The sequence below is a fragment of the Acyrthosiphon pisum genome, chromosome X (genome assembly GCF_005508785.2).
Source record: "Acyrthosiphon pisum isolate AL4f chromosome X, pea_aphid_22Mar2018_4r6ur, whole genome shotgun sequence".
NCBI lineage: Eukaryota > Metazoa > Arthropoda > Insecta > Hemiptera > Aphididae > Acyrthosiphon > Acyrthosiphon pisum.
The window spans coordinates 130,036,262-130,041,342 of record NC_042493.1 but is presented as its reverse complement, the minus strand read 5'-3'; positions in this window follow the sequence as shown (position 1 = coordinate 130,041,342).

The window sequence follows — 5,081 nt, the reverse complement described above, 5'->3', positions numbered from 1 at the left end:
TTTAATATTTAAAAAAACTAAACGTTATATTGAAATGCTGATACTTGTATCGTCTTAAACACATAAAATCACACATTTATTCATAAATTAAATTATTTAACACAACCACACCCCCTACCTCAAGTCTAAATTGTTATAAGGTATATAGATTTTACGTACAAATAATTCTCCAAATGCTCTCCAAATGCTTATAAAAATTAATAGTGTTTGATGAAAATGTCAAGTGTCTACATATATATTTCTGCTATAAAATATATAGCTTGAGCGTTTTTGAGTTATTATCTCAAAAATCTATTGTGAATTTACACTCAATTTTTTTTATTTTTTTACACACTAGACAGTAACATCATAGAAAGAGACTTGTATTAAATTATTATTAAATTATTAAAAAACATTAATAAATATTAATTATTAAAAATTATTATAACATTATTAAATGTTCAAGATTGTTATAGAGCGAAAAATTTTAGTTAAGAAAAATAAATGCTGTTTATAAATGAAATTTTCACTAAAAATTTATAATAGTGTTTTGTATACACTACACTATTTTCAAAATATTTTGACTTATTTTTAGCTATTTACGGACAGTTACGAGACGTTTTTATATTTATACCTAAGATTTAAAATTGTATACAAGATTCTTCATAAACTTTCTACCTTCTAACAAAAAATAATGTATACCGGAAGGTCAAACTAATTTTGTATGAGCATTTGAATTATAAATTATAAATTTTTAATGCTATTTTAAGTATAATTTTAGACGAAATTAGATATTTAAATGAAGAATTACGATCTTAATTATTTTGTTGAAGTTTAAAAATATTATTATAATATAGGCTGAAAGGCAGATCATCTCCACTCATAATTAATTTTGGTGTACACTATACAATGATATTATATCATTGAATTCAGGCGCTAGAAATGAAAAGGATGGGTAGCTAGATGAAAAAATTTACGATTATCAATCACTCCTAAATGTCAATAAGTAATATAATAAAATGTTTTAAGTATATTATTGCTCCTCTATAACCTATCTTTATTTTATCTAATAAACTCAAAACTAAGGTAAAATTTGAAATATTTTATGTACAGGTAATGGTTCAGCCTATTCGCAACCCGCGCCTAATTTAATTCAAATATTACATTTCAGTGACCCACTTTTTTCCCGTAGGTACGCATTTTAAAATTACCGTGAACTCTTTTTGATCTCTCGAATGCACCAACAAGATTCACTTTCCCACCACTAAATTGCATTGAGTATGTCAATACAAATTAAAAGCTAAATATTTCGTTATTTCCAAATTATTTTCTTTAAATTTATTTATCTGAATAATTATCAAATCTAAAATCAATTAAAATGTACCTTTAAACGATTAAACTGCTGTTGAAGGTGGAAATAGACTAGACTGATGTGTTACCCTGTGGCATATTTCCAAAATTATTATACCTACCTATTACTTAGTACTTAGTTGGTACCCATACACCACGGTCCACGGCAACAACCACCCACCATTCCAAAAAATTGGTCAGGCGACCGCCCGACCTGTACCTATCCCGTGTTTGGCGCCACTGCGGCCTAATTATTCTACCACTGTAATTATAACCATTTTCTTGGTAAATAAGCGTAGTACCTACTGATAATTAGTAATAATATTTTCTTATGGTCAAATAAATTATAAAGTATAATAGCTGTTTAGCGAAAGCTTATTGCATAATTTATATTTTTATTTTTTAATCTTGTTCTGGTACCGACAAAATAAGAAAATGGCATGAGACTTTGTTAATAAACAGTCGAATATCCAATGTCTAACTTAAAACTCGTAAAAAATTAATTTTACTTTCCGGTAAACTTAATTATTTTATTAAATGTAAAAAAAACTTGAAGGAAAATTTGAAAATTTCAAATATTAGATAGTTAGATACACTTACAAAGAACAATGTTTATGAATTTCTAACTCGAAATATTTTTCCAATTTTCGATGGATGTAATCGATTTTAATTATTGTTCTTAGCTAGTGACCACGCCGGGTGTGTATAATATTATAATATATTTCAATTAGTAAAAACTATAAAACTAAGTCTGATCCCCAAATTCTGACTTCACCATCGTATTTTCATGCTTAACTACATAGATAGTAGCCAGTAGGTACAGTGGCGTATATAGGGGGAGGACCCCTAGGCCAGAGCCCTTAGTGAAATTGCAGGTTCAATTAAAAGATTGCATGTATATTTACACTGTTCACAGTTATTCACCATGATTAAGTTAGCCGTATGATTAAAACCGTTTATGAGGAATCAACAAGGAAATGTTAGATTGTCAAGACTTCCTTAGACAATTTATTGACTTTGACGTTAAATTCATAGTAACATAACATTAAAATATATAAACGACTGTCAATATTTATAAAAAAAAAACCAAAAAATTAATTTTACATAATAATTATAAAATTGAATTGCGCAATTTATATTTATACTGTATATTATGTCATTATTATAACCACTCAGCTCCCTAAAAAATGTATAATTATGGCTATGTTAGTCGTGCTATGCTTGACTAGTGATAACTAATTAATTAGCCCATACTGAAAATAATTCGTATATTATACGCCACTGAGTAGGTACGTTTTCGCAAGTGTGGTAACCACGCACAATACTATTAATAAGCAAACAAATCATATTAGTGCTCACTAGCTGCAGTACAAATAATACATTTCATTTTCATACATTTAATAATTCAATAATTAAAGGCCTCAGTTGCCGGGCGTACGACAAATAAAAAAAAATCAATTCTACACGACAAAAAAATATATTCTTATACATAATTATATATAATTTTCATAAATTTTAATATAATTTTTCATCATTACATTTGTTGTACACTAAGTTAATCTCTTTTATAAAAAAATGGAATACATTAAAATATTATTCATAATTTACTTTAATTATTAATTATTATTATAATCTGTTATATTTATTTCTGTTTCACTATGTATTATACAAAGTTTAACATACTTTTTAATCGTTGTATTTTTAATAGCCGTTCAGCATTTATATTCGAATAATGAATTCAATTTTTTGGTTTATTCGATATTAATATTTTTCTATATAATCTTATTTGAATGCATTAAATGCTTATAATATTCTCGTAATCTAATAAAATGAAATTCCATACAATATGTAAAATAACGTATATAGTTTTGATAAGCAAAAAAAAAAGTTATTTGTTCAAGTGGTACATGAACATTTTCGAACTGTATAAGTCGTGAGCGAATATTAAAACTGTGAGAGCCACTGGTATAGGTTTATCGTATACAATGTAATATGTTAGTTTTTACACCAGTCAAACAGTAGTAACGTTACATTCTCACACCGACCGTTAATCTGTGGAATATAATATTAAAGTATCTATATTTTTTTGTAAAAATTATTGAATTATAAAATGTATGAAAATTAAATGTATTATATCTATGCGTATTACAGTGAGCACTGATACAATTTGTTTGCTTATCAACAGTGACTCAGTATTGTAAAAAAATACTTTTAAAAAGTATTTGAGTACATGTCTATTATACAGTATACCTAGTATTTAATAAACTGTTAAAAATTAGTATTTAAAATATTCCTCAAAAAATAATTTTTCTAATGTATTTCAAATTTGAGTATTAAATACTTATTTAATTTTAATCAAATAGTATATACATTTTACTAATCGACAATTTATGGGCATTATAAGCATATATTTCAATTTCAAAAATTTTATAATTTAAAAATTTAAAAAAAATTATACTGCCAGGTGTGTGTGTGAAAATACTATACATTTCAATTAGCTAAACTTTAAAACTAAGTCTGACCTCCAAATTCTGACTTCATCATCGTCTTTTCATGTCTAAGGGGCTGTAGCGTATCATGTTTAAAGGAGTAATATATAGGCAATTCGTAAGACATGTTCATTTGGGATATGTGTATGTGTTAGAAGTAAATGAACACTAGTTTGTGTAATCCGTTTTCGCTTTTGTCACAATGCCTCCTGCCCATTTCACTAAATACAGATTCCTGGAACTACTATAATAATTCTACCTACTACCTACTTATTAAAAATTTAAAAAATATAATACAATTAATAAAAATGCTAGACAGCCTTCTCGAAGACCAGATAATTGATGATTACTTATTTTTTATATTATATTGAATTTTAAATGAAAGATAAACTATTAATAATATAATTTTCTTCAATTCAATGATACCGAGCAGAGCATATTTCAGTGTATTATACGAATTTTTGTAACCGAGAAAAAAAGTGAAAAAAAAATTTTCTTTTACTAAATTATTTACCACAGTATTCTCTATCTATATTTCAAGTTTGTTAAGATTGGTTTGTGTTTACAAAACAAAAAAGGTGGGTAAGTGGATGTCGCTCTGCTGTACAGTAGGTTAGAAGTGGGTCACTGTATAATGGACAGTATTAAATTTGAATTCAATGATATAATATCACTGTATAAGAAAAACGATTCTGAGCGGAGACGGTATATCAGTCTATGTATTAGACATATATATACTTATCTATGGTATTAAAAAAAAATTGACCTATAATAGGTACCTATAATAAATTCCAAATTAATCATATCATAATATCTATTAGGTACTTATAAGTTATAACGCGTTATACATCAACAAAAAACCGTGGTAAAATCATAGATATATAATATTATACTTTAGAAGTTTCAAGTACCCACGAATAATATTATACAATCACAACAAAATAACTAAAAGAGTTATCCTAGGTTTTTAATATGTAATTTCGTCCAAATTTGTACTTAAAATGACTATAAAAATAAATTGTTTAAATGTATATTTTAGATTTTTTGGTAACAGAATTAATTACTTACGTGGAATCTTGTTTAAATGCTTATAATCTTTAAATGCTTATAAAAAAAAATTGTGCCTATATATTTTTAATATTTTTCAACCGCTATTGTAACAATATATCAGGAGCTTTGTATTAAATGTATACACTTTTTGGCCCAATAGATAAAACTTTATTGATATTTATAGAAAAAAAAACTAAAAAAATTGAAAACTGA